Source organism: Tursiops truncatus, chromosome 4 (genome assembly GCF_011762595.2).
Source record: "Tursiops truncatus isolate mTurTru1 chromosome 4, mTurTru1.mat.Y, whole genome shotgun sequence".
In the NCBI taxonomy this organism is placed as follows: domain Eukaryota; kingdom Metazoa; phylum Chordata; class Mammalia; order Artiodactyla; family Delphinidae; genus Tursiops; species Tursiops truncatus.
Window position 1 is genome coordinate 57,062,139 of NC_047037.1, and position 20,986 is coordinate 57,083,124.

General features: G+C 39.0%; 1 protein-coding gene across 1 annotated transcript in view; it reads right to left on the reverse strand.

The window, feature by feature from the left end:
- Positions 1-19,673, reverse strand: part of PEX5L (peroxisomal biogenesis factor 5 like) — a 190,307-nt gene extending 170,634 nt beyond the window's left edge. Inside the window, exon 1 of the mRNA XM_073803922.1 lies at positions 19,608-19,673. The gene's annotated coding sequence lies outside the window, so the exon portion shown is untranslated. The remainder of the gene's footprint in view (positions 1-19,607) is intronic.
- Positions 19,674-20,986: the final 1,313 nt, after the last annotated feature.

Consider the following 20,986-nt stretch of genomic DNA (forward strand, 5'->3'; position numbering starts at 1 on the left):
ACACCTCACCTAACCACTTGTCAGCCTCTTTCCCTGAACCATCAGCCTTTGCTGAGGGTCTGCTGTCAAAGGACAGGTTCCTTAGTATTGTGGAACTGTGGCTGAAGCACAAAGCACTGCCTGAAATCCCACTGCCACCTGACCTTCCTCTGTTAGTGGTACTTGCATTGCATGGCCAGCTTCTTTATGTTCGGGTCAGCTTTTGCTCCCTTCCTGCTGCCCTGCGGTGCCGGGGTCTCAGCATGTGTCATAGTCAAGCTTGCTGGATAATTAGGGCAGCCCTATGAACAAAAATCCCTCTTTCCTATCTTTTCACATCTTTTATTTGTACTCATAGTGTCTGCTGAGGGCCTGTTTCATACACCACACCCCAGTAAGCCCTATGGGATCTAATGGCAGGAGTAGGACTGGATAGCTATTGAGGCACTTAGAGTCTAGTTGAAAATACACACTAAGATGTGTGAGAGAGAAAAGTACGATCATGACAACATGCCCCTCACTGACACTGTATGTCCCAAGGGGACAAAGCAAAGGGGAGCTTAAAGAACTGATGAGGTGAGTGATGAATGAGGAAAGGCTGAGATGAAAGTGGTGAGCATTCTGAAACAGGGTAACATGAGAAAGGGCTTGGACCAAAATGTGTGTTGTCTAATGGCAAAGGGTATCAGACTGCAGTGAAATTATTAATTCCACAAGATCCAAGTGCTGCTGGCCTTTTCTTGTTTTAGAATATACACAGGTGAGTCTCTTCCCTCTTGTACTGCGAAATGCTAGAGACACCACTGCAGATACTTTGCATATTCTCTGAAAACAGTTCTTCCTGTCTCCCTACCCACACCTTAATTAAACAATATTGGACTCTGTGAGTTTGTAAGATAAAATTGTTAAGAAAAATTTGCAAAATGTGTGATATATGCTATTTTCCTTTGTCATTGACTTCAGAGGTGAAATTTATTTTTGACAATTTTAGAATGACAATTATGGCTGAGATTGCTAGTTTTCTACCCCAATACCTTTCTCCCTTAGTAACATGCTTTTTAGGTAGACATATTACCATGCAGAATAAATGACTCTATATCTCCTAGGCCCTACCCCTTTCCAGTAGCCAGTGTGATCATATGACTTAAGTTCTGGGCAATGAAACATAAATTAAAGGACTCTATGGAACTTCTGGGAAGTCTCCTTAAAAGGAGGAGTGGATAAAAGAAAAGGAAAAGGGGATAAAAAAGGAGGGGTAGATAGTCCCTGTCCTTCTCTCCCCTCCTTTCTTCTTTCCTGCTTCTTGGAACTCAAACATAATGGATGGAGATTCAAAATAGCCATTTTAGAATATAAGGAGTAGGGCTTCTTCCAAGGTACAGGGGAGCAGAGAGCTGGAAGAAGCATGCATCCCTGATGACTTTGGGAAGCTCCTATGCCAGCCCTGGATGGTGGAACTCCAGACTTCTTTTTAAGTGAGAGAGAAACTTCTGCCTTTTACAAGGCACTTTGTTTAGGCATTAATTTCATAAATATATAGAGAACATATACCTCTCAAGAGCAGGAACAATGTGTATGCCACTTGGTCCACCGTGGTGTTCAACAATGTGATGATGATGATGGCGATGCCAACAGTGATGATGATTGAGTTAAAAGCAATGAAACAAAGTGGCTTGAATAAACTGTGCGTAGCTATTTTTATTTAAAGATTCTACTGCTGGTGCTATTTAATCTATTTGTATGCAGGTGTAATCAAGGAGGTCTGCATTATTTAATAAAAATTCTTGATCTACTTAACATTAAAAGATTTCATTTCATTTTGTTTTCAGAAGCAGGAAGGCTGTATCATTTATATGTGTCTTTAAGTTGGCTTCCACAGTGCTATGAGGAGTGTCTCTAAATGACCCATCCTTGGTGATGGAGAGTCTGTGAACTCTGGGGGCCTCACCGTGACTCTGGGTGGAAATGGCAGAATGATGTTGGGAAATCCATTCCACCAAAAGTGAAGGAGCAAACAGCGTCTCTGAGAAAGAGACTCAAAGGCCAACATGCAGCAAATCATGAAGGAAGTGGAAGGGCTGGAAAGGGAGACCATGGTCAACCAATATGAATACAGTGAGAAAGCAAATGTTTGGCAACTAATGAAGCTAAAGGTTGGCAAGGGACTCAAAATATCCCCAAGGGTGAAATATTTTGCATAGGTAACCCCCTTTATCTACTTTAGTTTTCTGGAAAAACTATGAAAATTTTTAACTCTTCTGTTTCCCAACATTGTTAATTCCATAAATCCCAGAAGGGATGTGAGGGGTGAGCTCATCTAGCTCCTGGGAAACTTCACTGCTTCTTAAGTTCCAAAGATTTCTTTTTTGTTCTTTTGCACCTGCCTTGGATAGCTTTACTTAAGTAGTAGTTCTACAAGAACAAGCTCAGGAATTAACTTTTAGTGAAGAAAAAAATCTGCCATGAATATAGGAGCTTTGGTACTCAGAATGGGAGAAAAAAACAGTGAAATGAGTCACTTTTCCAATACAATTTATCTTTAGGCCAATTACAAGTAAAATATAGGCATAGTTGTGTGCAAGCTGGGACACAGGACACTACATTCTTCATTTTTATTTGTTTCTGGTGTTTCAAGAGAACCCTCTGCCCGCTCACTTCTCTTATTTAGCCCTTGCCTTCTTCCAGTGAATCTCCAAGAAGGGACTGGCAATTCCGAAGCAGGTGACCACCAGGGGCTTTGTTTTGACTCTGACGCAGCCCCACCTTTCTCTTTGCTGACTTAAACAATTGTTGTTTTTTTAAAGAAGACTTTTATTTAAACTCCCACAGGTGCTAGGCAATATACAGTAACTAATGACTGTCTCTTTAAATTAAACAAAATGCAGTGCAGTTTAATTTTCTTGATGACTTGTAGGAAGGCAGTTGATGGGAAGAGCATGGGCTTTGGAAGGAGACTTTATTTCAATTCCATTTTTCCTGTTTTACTAGTTATTTGACTCTTTTCAAGTTTCTCAACCCTTCTCAGCCTTGGGTTTTTTTCCCCATTCTTAAAAATTGGCATAATAATAATATCTCTCAGATTGCTGTCTGGCACATAGTATCGATAGATGCTCAACAACGTTAATTCCCTTTTATTCCCACCCCTTCCCCACTCCTGTCATAATGAAACTAAATTGGACAGTTGGGGTATAAAGTGTGATCCACCCAACTTCCACTAATCTCATCCACAATGCTTATGCATGTGTTTAAAATGACCTCTGGGGCTTCCCTGGTGGTGCAGTGGTTGACAGTCCGCCTGCCGATGCAGGGGACATGGGTTCGTGCCCCGGTCCGGGAAGATCCCACATGCCGCGGAGCGGCTGGGCCCGTGAGCCATGGCTGCTGAGCCTGCGTGTCCGGAGCCTGTGCTCCGCAACAAGAGAGGCCACAGCACTGAGAGAGAGGCCCGCGTACCGCAAAAATAAATAAATAAATAAATAAATAAATAAATTAATTAATTAATTAAAAAATGACCTCTGCACAAGCTGACTTAACTAAATTTTTCTGCACCCTGTCCCCAAATCTGGCCTCACCATGAGCTTTAAACCTTATATATGTTTTTCGGATTATTTTTTTTTTCTTCCTGATAGGCTGGAAGTTCTGAGGAAGCTGATCATGGGCCTCCCCTGTGATGTCAGAAGCAGATTTCTAAATAAGGAAAAATAATAAAAACTCATTGGTAGTTACTACTCTTTCACACTAGGGTACCCTGAAATAATTGTTCCAAAGGTGCTTTATTGATAGAGAGCCTGATCCCCTTCAAAGCTTTACAGAGCAGTTCTAAATGCCAGCTTACTTCAGGAGAGGAAGTTCTTTGGCACTTTGCTGAAGCTAACTTGGTTTTTCTGTGTTTTGAGAGATATGATGTGACTTTTCTGCTAAAGACTCATTATAAACTCTGCACGTTTTTCATTTTTATTTTAAAGAAGGCTCAGGTGTTAACAGATTCATCTAGGAGGACTTCTTCTAGTTTTTGGGGGGGCAGATATATTGTTTTTACTTGGAATGTGCAATTTCTTGACTACTAAATAAAGTTTAGAAGCCCCAGAATAAGTTTCGCTTTTCCAGGAAAAAAAATTTGCTCATTTAAAAAAATAGAATCAGTAGTGATAGAAACACTAATGTTATTTCTCTAGAACTATCTATTTATGTCATCTTTTCAAGACAGCTGAAAAACATAAATATGAAAACATCCACTTTTCCTCTCACTATGATTAGAGAGAAATTTATCAAAAGAATCATTCAAAAAGAAATGCAATGTAATTATATCACTTGTAAATTAATAAAATTAAGCTACACTTTGCCTTCCTTCCTACGTTTTACTGATCTAAAAGTAATAGTTCTGCATGTGTTCAATTTTCTACAGGGGATCTCATTTTTAAATTGCTCTTTAACACAAGAGATTGATCCATAACCCCAGGGCCTTAGTAAGTGGCTTCCTTGAAGATGATACCATTTTGGATTTATTCACAGGAAGTAATCCTCTTGAGTGGCTCAGATGATTTTTTTTTTTTTTTTTTTTTTAGTTTTCTTTAAGAAATTCTTCAGGAATTCTTATGAGATAGAAGCAGGGAAAATATTATCACTTTGCTGATAGGGACGTCAAGGCTTAGAGATTTGTTCAAGGTCAAAGAAAAAGCCATTGGCAAAGCCAGAAACTTGAATCCTAGCATCCTCACTTGTATTTTGGTTCTGTTACACTAACTTCCTGTACTCCTTGGATCTGCGTTAATGTAAGAGTTTTGCATTTTGGGACCCGAGCAACAATTCTAAAGTGTAGAATACTTACGAAAGACTATATATTCTAAAATGCATTCACAATTATTTCTTTTTGTCATTGCCTTTCAATATGAAGAAGTCATAGGACTTAAGTCTATTACCCTGTTCATATAAGTTGTTTAGACTTCAATATAGGTCTTAAAGTCTGTGTATCTTTTTGGCATTGGACTATCCTAGTGGGTCCATACATCTGTGTCCTCAATGCATGTGGTACCAGAGTAAATTATATCCCAAGTTATTTGTGGCTCTAACAATATTTAGTCAATTTCCCTTCTCAGCAAACTTAAAAATTCATGCAAACCAAATTTATGCAAATCCATGTTTGTGATTCGGCTGTGGTCAGCCTCAGGAAGCAGAATCATGTATAACTGCAGTGTAGGATGTGATTTAAACTTGAGGTTTTACAGAAGCAGTGCAACGTGTGTGGTGGCATCTCCACTGATATTTAAAGGTGCAGAGGGATATGAAAGGATGACAATGTGCAAATTCCCATAAATATGCATAATTCACGGTAAATCAGTATATGTCTAATTATAGCAATGTACACAATTTTCTTGCAATCCCTTCCTTTCCTTTTTAATTTGATAACTTGCATCCTGAAAGAAGAAGGGAAAGATCTGGATGGTCACTGCACAAGCCAGGGAAAGTTGTGGGGCAAAAAAATGCCTAAGGCTCACCTTGATTCTATATAAGGCAACCATTAAAATCACATTTATAAAAATTAAATAGTGATGTGGAAAAAATGAGTCTGGCATAGTGTTACATAAAGAGGGAGATACAAAACTGAATGCATACTAACTGCAACTATGCAAAAATTTAAATTATGCTTGTGACTATGCAAAAATGAGGGACTATGTAAAATGAAGAGTCCTTGGGAACACGGGTGATACTTCTGATCTTGTTCAAAGTTTCTGAGGAGGGTTTTGTATACTCATAAGCAGAGTAACCAGTGAGAAGGGACCCCAAGGGTGACTGTCAGCTCTCCAGCACCAACAGGTAAGGCTCCTGGAGAGAGGCTGGGCGCTGCTTTGGGAGGTTGCAGGAATCACCAGGAGCTTGGAGGGGCAGAGTTGTGGCCAGTGAAAGACTGAAGGGGTGGCAGAATATCAATTCTCAGACCACTTTTCTAGATGGGCAGGCAGGGAAACTGGAGATCTGCCAACAACCTGGGATAAACTAGCTGTACTGAATAGTTCAGCAGGGACTTTAGCCTGAGTAGAAAGGTCAGTCCCTGTGGGGCAGCTGGCGGAAAGACATTTCCAGAGCACAGCAATCTACTCCAGTAACGGAAAGCTACTCAACAAATGCTGAAGCGATGCGCTTTCTTTTTTGTTCCAGGGATGGAATTTTTCAAATGTAGTGAGCACAGAGAAAATTCTAGGTGCAAAGGAAGGATTTAACTTATCATGAGAAGCACCTCAGATGGGAGGACTCGAACCCGAGTAGCAACCCTAATGCAGTACCTGCCTTTTACTGGTTCCCTTGCAAGGCTGCCTGGTTACCTGGTCCTACCATTCAGTACAGTGCAGGGTCCCAATGGCCTCAGAGGTGGGCATTTATCCAAGGACTGGGCAACGGCCCTTTTTCATAGATTTGCTTCTGGGCATGTGTGTTTATGACTATGTATCCACACATTCTCTATTCCTCCCTCACTCTTTCTCTCTTTCTTTTACACACACACACACACACACACACACACACACACACACGAATATTGTCTTTTGAAGGGAGAATACTTCTTTTCCAATTTGCCCATCTTAATTGATTTATGCTTTTCCCTATCCTATATATCTTTCCCTTACAAACAGAAGGCCTTTCTCAGATTTTACCCTATTACAGTCCTAGCACAGTCAAGATAATAACAGATCTCCTTGATAAGTCAGGGAAGCATGAGGAAAGGATAACTTCCTAGCTGTGAACTCTTTCGACCCGGAGCAGTCGTGCATAGCCACACAGACTGCGGGCACAGCACATCTCCTTGGGGCTGTGCAATGCAGCAGCCTGGCATCAAATTCCCTATGCCTTAGTGTGCATTGTGAAACGGGGATGATGGTACCTACATCATAGATTTATTGGGAGGATTAAATGAGTTAACACATATAAAGTGTTTAGAACAGGATGTAGCATATAGTAAATGCTATATAATTGTGTGTTGTTATTAACCTTTTAATAAAAGTGGTTTAAGATTAGAAGGGCTTAAGACAAAGATTACCTTAATAAGTTTTACCTCTTAGGCTCCATCATCTGTACTTTCTTTAGGAAACAACCTGGGTCACAGGATTGATTACTGTGTAGGTTCACTTTAATGAATGAAACTGGGAGGGAATATTTGCAAGGTTAGGAACAGTGAAATTAAGGACTTAAGATGCTTAATTTGTCTTAACTCCTTTTCTTTTGTAGTCCTTGGAAATAAAAGTTTAACATCTTTACCAAAATAATAACTGATCTTTTCTTGACACCCCAAATTTGAAAAATCTAAAACAGTGCTCCTCAAGCCACAGTGAGGATCGGAATTCCCTGGAAGCTCGTTGAAACTAATTCCTGGGCCCCAACCTTACAGACTCTGATTCAGTCTGGGATTCAGAGTATGAATTTCTAACAAAATGCAGGTGATGCTGATGCTGCTGGTCCATGGACCTCTCTTTGAACATCTAGGCTCTAGAAAACATACTTGGTCATTGTTCCCCAAAACCATGTCTTGTCCTGGGAATACACTGAACACTAGGAAGACTCTAATTCTTTCAGGACCATGACTAGGGAAATGATACACATCTTAGAGGCCTGAGGGTCCTAAGTACTCCCTGAAGTCCTCAGTCCCAAATCTGCTGCAGCACCCGCACCATAACTGCCTATTGACCGAAGCCCCAAGCTGTACTGTTGGCTTCTTAAAGGCCATGCCTATGTTTATGTCATTTCTGTGTCCCAGCACCTGGCAAATACCTTGTGAGAAATAGGCTGTTAAGAAGTTTTTGTAAAGTAAATGAATGAAGTAGGAAGTTAGATCATTTCCATCAAAATAATGCTATTTTTTTTTCAAAAGCAGCATCCCATGTATCTTCGGAAGTTAAGTTACCTCATAATTAAGAGGAAGACAATTTAATTTTGCTCACGTAGTCTATCTTAGAACCAGTTTTTAAACATATGATTCCCTGCTTGGTTGTCCCTCCTGAATACTGACAGCTAAATGTTGCCAGCATCCCTGACCTGGTTCTGCTGGGTTCTCCACTGCTCCCCCTCCTGTATCACATGAGAGGAAGTGTCTTGGGAACAGGGCAGAATCAAGTACCAGTTTTTTTTAGAACAACAAAATGTGTAAACGTGCTAAATGTAACTAAATATTTCCCCCACAACCAAACCCCAGAAGACACATAGCAAAATTGTTTACATACCAAACTTCTATAAACAATAGGTTCTTAGATTTTTCTGTTTTCCCATTTGCTCCTTATGCTTTTTAGGATCCTTTTGTTTTCTTTTTTACACTTCTCACTCCCCCCGGCCCCACATCTATGGGGTTTAGGAAGTCTGTCTGCAGAGCCAAGAGGGGTTTGTTCATTCTCTTTCTCCTCTCCTAGCATTTGGATTCTCAAAGGCGAAAGTCTCTAGCAGAACCATGAGAAGGGCTCCTTCCCTCCATCTATATCCTTCCAGTCTTAGGGGATATATCAGAAGATTTTGTGATGTGTATCATATATATACGTATATACATGCACAGGACAAAGGCAAAAAGGGAGGAAGAATGTTACACACTTGGGGTGCTTCAAGTTGTTCAGTATGAATGGGGCATGGAGAAGGATAACAGGGTTGTCAGGGACTGGACCATCCCTGGCCTGCAAGCCCAACTGAGGAGTCTGTGTAATATGTGGGAGGAAGCGAGAAGCATCACTTCTCTCTGTGTCTTGAGTGTCTGTCACCTGTAACCCAAGCAGTGTTGGGGTCCATGCATGTCTTGTACGACTACTGTGGTTCATAAAACCACAATGGAAAGATTTTAAATCAAGTTCCTTGGAGTCTGGATGAAAGGGTAAGATTGCTCATTCATTTAGTGAAAGACAAATTTCTTCCATTTTTTTTAAAATGCAGAGTTCCTAAGGTTTTATATCTTTAGCTTAAAAGTTTAAGAATAACTAAGCATGTTTGTGAGCTTCAATTTGTTTTATTCTGTACTAAACAACTTGATTTAAAAAATCCATCAGCTGATGCACCATCACTCATTTCTTTGTCAGAAGCTATTCCCATAGTTCACAGAAATTAATGGGTCAATTTTGGGGACACATTTAAAGTTTAAAGATAAAAGCTGAGAGTGTAAGGAAGTGATAACTGGACAACCTTTGACTTGAAGAAAACTACTTCCATGCTTAGTGTTTTTCTACAAGAATTCATTAATTATTCATTAATTATACAAATGAGATAATTTAGTTAGAAAAGAGTGATGAATGAACATTTCTTTCTATTCAGAACCTCTAGCACAAAGCCGAGATGGTACATTCTCTCACCATTTCTTTAATAAGTCACTTATTCATATATTTCAAGAATGAGATCATTTGGCCAAAAAATACTATGATGAGGAATAAATAACAATTGTATTGAATGAAGATTTGTGTGTGCATGTGTTTTTCGTAGATCACAAGATAGGAAGTGGTACTCACCCTGTCTGGGGGTAGACCATGTGAAAAATTAATGACTAAAAATGGAAATGACAGAATTATAGAGTTGTTTTGAAGAAAGAGAAGGAAGCAATGGAGCATTAAAAAAAAAAAAAGCAGGTTTGCAAGAACTGTGTTTCTGTCAAACCTTATAGATGCAGTGCCAGAATAAGAGACACATTCCAAAGGCGGGGATCAGAGAGTGGGGCTGAGCAGAAAGGAAAAGACATGTACTGCAAAGTCTGGATGGGAGAGAAATAAAAGCACAACCACAGAAGTGACAAGGTCAGGGCAATGGCAGAGCACAGGCATCTAGGTCCAAAGTCAGAAGAGAGGAAGGGAAGTCTACTCTCTAAACTCTCTCTGCTGTTTAAGTATCAAAAAAAAAAAAAACCAACAACAAAAAAACATTGTACAGTCTTTCTGTTCCTTAGTCATTTTTATTTATCAGATTTTGAATTTGTAACATAAATCTTTTCAGTATAAATATTTCCACCCACAACTGTTTTTCGAAGCCCTTATGACAACAGACACTGATGGAATCAGTAACCAGTGAGTCACAGGCAAGGTTCATTAGACAAAGCGCTGGCAACCCGTTCAGAATGGACCGACTAGGCAGCTAGATGCTGAACTGTGGGCCGGGCTCACAATCCCCAAGGCCAATTGAAAGGGAGATGATAAGTTGATCCAGGTGCAGAAGACCTGGGAGATGAGCTGTGGAAAAACCCTCTGCTTCAACGTGGAGGAAACACTCTGCTAAGCTCATTAGGGGCATCTTAGGAGATTCAAATTCCACTTTTAAAACTGGGAAGTTGTCACAAAGTTTGTGAGAACCTCGTTATGAAGTAGGAAGCATCTCATATAAACATCCTTTCATAAAAGCTTATCAGACAAATTTAATAGAGTTAGCTGTGCACTTGAAAGACACACTCCTCTCAAGTGATTTCTCTGGATTGACTGGTATGCCTAGCTTACCAGCATGAGGGAGTCTGGAAGAAAGGCTAAGGAGAAGTTGAATTTAGGAAGGCAGTTATAGGGATAGGTGAATGAAGCCAGGACGAGAGCCTGCAGACCCGAATTCTAACAGTCCCTGTGACATAAGATAACCTAGTGACACAGTCAAGCTACTTCCCTGTCTAAGACTCAACTTATTCTGGTTGAAGTAGAACCAATATAATCAAACTTCTTAGCAGCAGTGCCCTTTCATCACCCAAAGCTTGTCTGCGCACCTGGGGCCAACTTACTCTCTAAGGGGTGACGCCACGCGCATGAACCCCCTCCTCTGTTCAAAGTGGCTGGGAACGGGGTCCACGGAGCACAGTTTTAAAACCACTGGATTAGATTATCTTCTGAAATTCCTTCCAGCTCTAATGTCTACAGTTCTCAGACTGACCAGATGAATCTACTTAAAACAACACCAGCACCAACAAAACAAAACAAATTCCCCAAACACAAAACCAGTAAAAGCACAACAAACCTTCCACAGTGAAAGGGTGAATGGCTTATTTTCAAGTTGTGTTCCAAATGGCTGAGTTTAAGCATTACTGTCCCGGCCTGTTATTTTCATATATCACATCATTTTTACATTCAGCATGTCAGCTCACGTCATTTCAATTTTGCATTTATTTTTCTCAGTGACTAAACATGCTGCCAGCACTTTTCCCCAGTAGATTAAAAAAATGGGCTATTTGAAAATTACTTACATCTATATATTTTTCCAGTCTGAAAGTCCAGTTTTTTATGCTGCATCTAATGAACATAGGCTGTACATTAATATCTTGAAATAAAGACATATAATGGCATTTAAGATATTTGTTGAACTTGAAGTGGTAACTCATGGTCTCTCTTTTTCAGTGGTTACAGTTTTTCACTGAGCCCTGTGGATTGCATTACTGTTTGCAAAATTGGGGAAGAGGGGCTGGTGGAGGAAAGCTGGGTACTTGCTACTCTGCAAGGCGGGCACCTTGTTTACTCTCTGAGTTGCTAAGTTGGTAAGACTAGGAGGTAGTAAAAGTCCTGAATAGGAACTATCAGCAATACTTTCTCCACTTACAAATATCTGACCTACTCATTTTATCAAATGGGGATTTTTTACATTTTAGGTAACAAGTTCCCTTTTGAGGTACTTGAACCTCCGGGGGACTGAAGACCATCTGACAATCATATCTTTTTATTTATTTATTTATTTAAGTTATTTATTTTTAGCTGTGTTGGGTCTTCGTTGCTGCGTGCGGGCTTTCTCTAGTTGTGGTGAGCGGGGGCTACTCTGTTGCGGTGCGTGGGCTTCTCACTGCGGTGGCTTCTCTTGTTTCGGAGCACAGGCTCTAGGTGCGTGGGCTTCAGTAGTTGTGGCTCACGGGCTTAGTTGCTCCGCAGCATGTGGGATATTCCCGGACCAGGGCTTGAACCCATATCCCCTGCATTGGCAGGTGGATTCTTAACGACTGTGCCACCAGGGAAGCCCTGACAGTTATATCTTAATGTCTATTGTTTTAATCAGATCGACAACCAGGTTAGGTTAGTTTTCAAGGGAGAGGATGTAAAGCAGGAGAGAAACAGGGAGAGCAGAGGCCCACTTGGGCCCATGTCGGCATCCTACTCTCCTTTGATCTTAGAGTCTCATGAGCGTAACAGGTCACAAACTGGAACCTCAGGGCTGTATACAGAACCACACTATTTTGTTTGACTACACATTGCTATAAAATTTAAAAACTGGTTGTAAACATTTAAAAAGCAGCAGATTAATTGCTTCTCTTGAAAAATTAGTATATGTGGTGATCCTGAGCCCATTTTTCAACAAGATGGCAATCAGCTGGGGCTGGTAGGTGCTGCTTCTTCTAGAGGGGCCAGCTTGTGACAATAGCCACTGTCCTCCTCACTCCCTATTTTTCTTACACACAGTCTGTTCCCCTCATTTCTGTACTTGGTTGATCCAAGGAGACATTTGTATCTATGACCTCAGAATAGACTTTATTGTTTAGAATTATAACTCAGTCCTGAAGAAATCCAAGGGGATTCTATACCTACTAAATCTAAGGCTTTTACCATCAACTCCCACCGCTCACCCACCCCAGTACCTGACATGTATAAAGCACTTATTTCATGCCATGAACTTTGCTAAGCCTTTGTTTACAGCAACTTATTTATCCTAACAACTACTTTACGAAGTAGATAGAATTTTCCTCATTTTATAGCAGAGCAGCCTGAGGCTCAGAGAGGCTGGTTAATTTTCCCAACGTAATATAGCTACTACATGGCTGTAGCCAGTTTTCATTCAGATTCCTGACTGTGAAAGCCTCCCTCTTAACCACTGTGTAACAACTTTGCTATATTCACAATGGCCAACACGAGCAGTGGCAGAGGAGCCAGGAGCCCCGAAAGGGCACCAGACTAGAGTAACTGACAGTATCTTACAGAAGGCATGCAAACTGCTTACTAGGAAAACAGTGGGAATAAGCAAAGTGAAAATGTGACGCAACAACCAACTCAACGTTCAGGAAGTGTGAGCTGCTGATGGAAAGAGCATGAGACAAAATAGCAGTGGTCCCGGATTCTAGACTTGGTTCTGACCAAAGGAGGCTGAGCTGGACACAAGGCTCTTCAGAGGCGCATCCCCATTTGAACCGCACAACAGACATCTGAGCCAGATGGTATTATTCCACTTCACAGATGAAGAAACAGAAACTCAGAGAACTTAAATTGCTCACTCCAAGGTCTTCCGCTTAGTAAGTGGCATAGCCAAGACTAGAAACTAGGACGATGGCCTCCTACTTCATTCATTTCAGGTGTCTCCTGCCTGCCCCTGTGTCACTCTATAAAGAGCGACCCTCTACATTTTTTTGCCTTCTATCTTCAGATCTCAGTAATGTGTCAGAAGACTCTGAAATTAAGATATTAGGTCTGCCCTTTCTGTTTTTCCTAGAGTCAGAGGTGATGCCTAGGGGTATCAGTATACTAAATTGAAATGCATCAATTCAAAAATCCAAAAAAACCTCTCAGCATTGTGAGTTTACAAGGAAAAATAAAGTAAGATATTTTGCATTACTGTGATTTCCACCCCTCACCCCCTTCTCAATTACCAGTAACTCAGAACTATTTTCATATTACTTGACACAAATAGGTAATATTTAGGAATAAAAGATGGGTAAAAATGCCTTTATCCCAGTAATTTTTCTATTTAACCTTGTGCAAAACTTTCCCCTTGCCTTGTACATTTATTGATGATAAATAGCTTTGCTGACAAGATGGCACTGATTGGACTACAGTAGTGAATCTCTGTTTACTCCAGTGCTGATTTCAGATAGATAGCAAATTTGAAAAGCTTTGGCCTCTCTCATCACACCTAAATATGGCTTATTTTCATTGAACCATTTCTCATCTATCAATCTTTCCGAGGAAAATGCTAATGAGCCTATGTCTGCTGTGAGCATAATGGGGGCAACCACAACGGCATAATGTGTGTGGTCCTTCCAGCGTCTCACTGTATCCTGCTTCAGAATCTCCAGGCTGCCCAGCTTGTTTCTTTTCTGCAAGTCTAAAGGGGGTTTCTGTTCTTGGTGACCAACATGGGGTTCCAAGAAGGTACCCAGGGAGAGTGTTATACATGACGCCAAGAGACAGGGTCTCAAGCTTTATAAGCCTCTCAGAGGTAAATGGGATATGACTTATATTTAAATTAAGTCACCATATTGATATGGCAAAAAAAGCACTGGCCAGATGGTGCTGAGTACAACAAGGCAGTGATACATATCACCCCCATTCCTTTTACTATTTATGAGTCCGAGAATCAGGTCAGCTGCTTAGATGGTGGTATGACCACACTAACTGGTAGCAGAAGGAAGCTCAGTATCTTTTCCTGTTAATTTGTTTTTCTCATTCTTCCATTTTTCTTTTACGTTGGCCTATATTTTCCTCTTTAGGATGCATTCCCACAATGACCACTAGGATAAAATTACAATCCTACTCAAATGCTTATGTGCTACTGGAAACACAAGGGGGTGGCGATACTCTGTCTCTTCTTTTTCTTTAGAGAAAAATCACAGAAATTCTAGTTTCCATTGCTTTCTGCTCGGGCTTCTCCTACAAATTTAAAAGGAGACTCTCATAAGGGTTTTGGGCTAAGAAAGGTATGTGTTGTCTCTCTCCATGGTACTTCTCACGTCTGGTCAAGGCCCTCTTGGAGGAGGCTGTGTAGGGACGGGAAGGGTGAGTGGATGGCAACAACCACCCTTCAGCTCTAATTTTGTGCACATTTGTTTTGAAGGACTTTTCTCTCCTAATAAGCTATAGGGGCCAAGAGGGAAGTAAACTGTTAAGGAGTGTTTGTGGAAAAGATTATCCCTGTGAGGGTTCAATAAATAAATACTGGCCAATTATGATACTTCCTAGTAGACGGTTATTTTATATAATTAGAGTACTGAAGCAAAACAGCTTCTTAATGCCCACCTATGGGATGACCAGTAATGGGCGACCGCAGAGAGCTATATAGGATGATAGATGGTGTACTGGCTTGCACATTGGGAGGGAAGGCTGGCTTCCAGTCCTCTCTGTGTACCTAAGCAGGGACTCGGGGGAAACTCGATTCACCTTTCTAGATCTCAATGTTCCTGTCTGCTGAATTGGGGTTGTGTGGTGGTGTTATGGACTGAATGTTTGTGTCCCCTCCAAATTCATATGTTGAAGCCCTAACCCTTAATGTGTCTGTATTTGGAGACAGGCCTGCAAGGAGGTGATAATGGTTAAATGATGCCTCAAGAATGGGGCCCTAAAAAGAGGAAGACACACCAGAGCTCGCTCTCTCTCTCTCTCTCTTTCTCTCTCTGCCATATGAGGATGTGAGGATAAAGTGAGAAGTTGGTTATCTACAGGTCAGGAAGAGAGCCTTCGCCAGAAACCAACCATGCCAGCCTGTTTATCTTGGACTTTCTAGCCGCCAGAGCTGTGAGAAAGAAATCTGTGTTGTTTAAGCCACCCAGTCTATGATATTTTGTATGGCAGGCCAAGCAGACTAATAGGTGGTGATGACTAGCTACTTAAAATGACATAATGGTTATAAATTCATCTTCTTAGAGAAACTCTAAGAGCTGGGGAGAGAAGAGTAGTATTTTACAAATAAGGAAACACCTCAAATCACAAGACTACCACAAGAACACAAGGCTACTAAGTGGAATTCAGTCAGATGCAAACCTGGGTCTCTAAGGCACCTTTAGTTGTAAATGTCCGTGATTTTCTTGTTTTCAGCATCATTATACTGAATGTCTATGAATTCTAGTTTTTAGGTTTCCAGGTAATGCCCAGTTGAAGAATGTCAAATTTATCACAGGTCATACGTATGCTTTTTCTCTTTAGAACTGCAAGAGTTATTTCCTTTGACCCGGCCATTCTCAAAGTATGGTCTGGGACCAGCAGTGGGAACTGAGGACTTAGAAATCCAAATTCTGGGGCCCTACCTCTCGATCTGCAGAATTAGAAACTCTGGGGGTGGGTGGGGCCCAGCAATCTGTGTTCTGAGAAGCCCTCTAGAGGATTCTGAGGCTGCTAAAACTTGAGAACCATGGTTCTGATCCATATACACTTGTTCCCTTTGTCATGGGTTGACATTTGACATTTCCCCACCTTATTGCACTGAAAGATATGCAGCTGCAACTCTGAGTCCTACAGTCAACTAAATCTACGACATACTGTGAAAACTATTTTGAAAAATGCTTGAACCTACAAGTGTATCCCCTTTATAGTGATAATATTCTATAATTTTGTGTCAGCCTTGGTTACCTCCTTTAAGTCTGCTTGGAATTTGGAAACATTTTAGAAAAAAAGCTATCTTGGTGAACATATCACAAACCTTGAGTTAAACCGACTCTAATTAAAAATAGTAATTTAAAATAGAATTAATTTATAATTTATTCAAAGTGGCTAATGTTTTTAATCACTTACTCAAGGTACTTGACCATCTACTCCCCCACTCCCACCCCTGATATCTCAGCAACTTCAAAGAAAATTCATTTGTACATGAAATCTATTCCTAAACAAGACGCACCCCCTTCCAGTCAGGAAAGAATATTTTAATAAATAATAAGAATAATCCAAAATCCATATTTAAAATTTCTTTTAAATATGTATTTATTCTAGAAAGCCAAATATAGAACTAATTTTATATATTTTATTATAATTATATGTATATAATAACTGTATATATGTCTATTATGTATGTTATATAATTATACACATAATGAAATATCTGTATATATTTATATCAAATGTCTGGGTTTTAGAGGTATAAAGATTTTTATCTAATGCTTCCTTTGATTACTTTCCTATGCTTGAAATTTGAAAACTCTAGGGATTTTTGGAGAATATGGACTTCAATGCCAATGTGATACATTTATATTTAAATGACTATAGAAGTGTGTGGGTGTGTGATTACATATTATATGGCAGCTCCTATTACTTTAGGACATCAACACTAATCTAAGAATTCTCTGGAATGTTTTCATGTGTATCTCAAATAAATCTTGCCACTAAAATTTCACAAAAAGAGAAGCACAATATTGCCTTTTAGAAGAAAACCTTACACATTTCCAAAATTACTTTTTCTTATGTAGAAATAACACAGAAATCACCTTTTACCCCCTTGAATGTGGGCAGCCAGAGTGAACTGGGCTGCTTCTGCTATTAATTTGCTTACATAAGCAAAATTGTGGGCTTTCTGTGGAAGTACAAGACTGGCAAATCACAGGACTGATAAAACGGCATATAGCTTGCACAGCATTTGTAGAGCAACAGCTTCTGAATGACAGATTAAATGAGCTTAGTAGACTTCTGCCCTTCACAGAACTCCAACTATTTTATTTAAAGCTTTTTGCAATTATATGAAGATTGACTAACAAATTTCTACCATGTTTCTGAAAAGACACAGGAAGACTAAATTGAACATAAAGATTCCTTCCCCCCTGCCAAAATATATATAACAACTGTGAGATGAAGCACTATTAGAAAAAAGTGTTTTACCACATCCACACATAAACACACATACAATTTTAAAGTTGATCTCTTAAACTTAGGAAGAATTTTTTTGTAGCGTTATAAAGACTAATTAGAGTGTTTTCCCAAATATTTTTCTTCGAGATGTCAACGCTGTCATTGTTTCTACCTAGGATTTGTTCATTACATCAACACCAAATAAACCTTCCCCAAAAGGAAGGACTACTCTTACTGCCAACAGCAAACACCAAAGCCAACTCATATTCATAATTACTCATCTTTTGAGACATGTTTTGACATGAATGACTCAGCAAAGCTGGGTCACTGCCAACTGGTGCCAACTGGTCCAACGGCACCGGAGGAAACATGATAACTACAGAGACAACAGTGACTGAGAAACTGAATCCTCCCTCATTTGATCCAGGCAAGAAAAGTGTTATTTTCTGAAGAAGGAGGAAAGTGCATTCTCTTTTTTAAAAGATTGCTAAACAGTTAATAAAATGTGTTTAGGCACAACAATATAAATTTTGTGAAAAGTGCCACGAGAATAAAAGAACAATGACTCCCTTTTCTGAATCCCCAAATTCACTTAAAACAAAAAGAAGCTTTAGGAAAAACTAAAGAAAAGAAAGAAAGAAAACAAAAGCAGCTTTGGGGGTAGAATGATAGTAAAGAAGTACAAAAACAGTAGGAATTTAACTTCTACATGATTAAAGAAGAAATAAAAAGTAAAACTTTTAATTTTAACAGAGAAATTTATAGGTATATGTTCTCATAATATACTCAATTGTAGTTTACTAGTTCATTTGCCAGGGAGGTCCAGTCCTTTCATCAGAATGCTAGTCTACAGCACAGGATCTATGGGAGATGGAGATCACACACCCCAAGTAATTAATCTGGCATAGTTAAAATGATAGCTAATAGCCCAGCAGAGCACTCAGGCTCCAGTCCCACTTATCTTATTAACCGAACGGACAATTTGGCGCTGAGTAGAAACATAGGGCCATATCCAACACTCTTCCACCCTGGTTTACTCAGGAGCAGGAGGAGAGTGAAGATAAGGCAAGAAAAACTTGAAGGTAGTTTGAGTGAACCCTGTAGTATGGACATACTCTGCACCTCCTGGGGAGATGCTTTGTTCAGTTTTCCCCAGAAGACCACTTCAGTTACCTTAATTATTCCAGGCCTAATAAGCCAGTTGGTAAGTTAATTGTTTCTGGTTGCTATCTTCTGATGATCATTTTTCCTTTTTTCAGAAATAGACACAATGGCTCCTTTAATGCAATCACCACGATGCAAAACAGACTGCATGATTGATTAGGAAACTGTCTAAATTCAACTTGGCTTTCTGTAACTTGCTGACTGCCTTCTTTCTAACTTCTTCATCTGCTCAGATTCCTTTGAATTATTTCTCTGTCTCCACCTGAGCTTACATCAGAATCAGAGCCACTTACACATGAAATAGATGTGCAGTTATCTTGTCTCCCTGATAATTAACAAAGACGTTAAGGTCTAATGCCAATTCAGTGGCACGAGCTGGATACCTTCCATTACCTGTCATTGTTTACAGTATATTAAGCAGTTTTCATTTCACCTTATGGGCCCATATGAAATATAAGCTAGATGTTTCTCAAATCACAGGCAGTATTAAAGAATATTAAATAGCTTCTTTTTTTGTTTGTTTTTAAAAAAAGTCTCTAAATTTACTGCAGACAATCTGAGAAAGTAAATTGGGCAATATGTTTAAACTTCTCAGTTTTTTAAAGTCTTATATCCCTGTCCTCTTAACTTATATTTATTGTCTTACACTAATAGTAGCATTTCTCATTTTCAAAATAATTTACTTTCTGGTGCTTATTTAAATATTTTTTTCCAACAAATTATCATTGTACTGATTTCATTTTTCAAGTGGGGCTTTTAATTTCCAAAAATTCTCTTATCTTGCTCTGCTTTATTTTTCATCATTCTTACATACAGGACATACATGTTGACATCATGCAGAAGTCAGTGCATCAGAGGCGTTAGACAGGGAGGCTTAGCTGCTTTCAAAATCTATCTTATTATGCAGGCCTCAGTTAGATGAGCTAAGCTAATATAGCTTCCAGGGCAGGGCTGAAAGCTCAAAGGGCTTCAGTTGTCAAAAATCTACAATGCAGCATTAGAAAATGCATGTAAGCATTCACTTACCTGCTTTTGATCAACAATTATTTTCAGGTCTTCATCACTGCTTAGTTTTCCATATCCTTTTTCTTTACTTTTCTTGTGAAAGAATAATTTTAAATGATCATTTAGTTTCTTTCCATTAATAATGTTAATTCCCACTTAATACTTCTTAAAGATAAAAGTCTTTTCTTAGCATTGTTCACTAGTCATAATACATCATTCTTTATGCCAATCTCTCATGGACAACAGAAAATATCTTCATTAAACTGCTGGCTTCTGCTTAGCCTCTCCCATCCAAATTATACTTTTAATCCTTCTCTGAATATTGTTATGCTTCCTTTCTTTCTTCAATTGTATATTTTTAGAAAAGATTCTTTAATAATTCGAGATAAATAAGCAACTCCTTAAAGAGTCCCAGCACATTTTTCTTAAAGACTGAAACTGCATTTAGTGATTATATTATGCTTAAGATTTCAACTATTAAATGTTTTATTTTAATCCTTTATATATTTTTATGACTAAGCAAGAATAGCACCACTCAGGTAACGAATCTTCAGATTTTCTGTATTTGCTTATAAATCTGATGAAAACTAACATTGGCAAAACAACTCAGAAATAATTTTAAAAAGATAAGTAAAATAATTTTCAAAATTAGGTAGTTTGAAAAGTTGGTAGGGTACGGACCATTTTAAAAAATGTACTTTATTGGCATTTTCCCCCATCTATGCTCCCCATAGCAAAAGTTCATAACTTCATAAGTTAGAAAAGGACATAGATCATTACAATCATTTTACTGTTGTGTTACAGGAGAAAGATAATACGTCTGAGTCTTTTCTTTTTCTTTCTCCCAGTTGCAATGGTTAAACAAAATACCATTTGGAATGACAGTTGCTTCTTCATAATTTCAGAAACATAGTACCTTCATAGAGGACCAGTAAGAAAAAGAAAAGAAAATTCACTACATAATTAGCTGTAATCCAAGGTTATTATTTTTAAAAAAAGCAATTCTTGCTCTCGGTATTAATTATATCAACTAGAATTAAGGGAATTAAAAATATTTCTTATGTTTGTATCTACTGTGCCATATTAGGATCCTCATCTCATTGGGGGAAGAATTACAACCTTCAGCGAACATGACATAAATCTTCTTTATACTGTGGGAAACGATTCTTGTCTGTTTTTTCTCCTATAACATTTCAAAAGCAGATTTCCATATTTCCTCCCCAATAAACATACCTCCTATTTTTGTGGGTTGTTTTTCTGTAATAAAGATATTTTTCTGAATCTTCAAGTACTAGAATGCATAAATAAAATCTGAATTCTCATTCATATATTAATGAGTTTAACCACTTAGAACAGAACAGATGGCCACAGTATTTCTCTCTATTATTATTCTTGTCCTC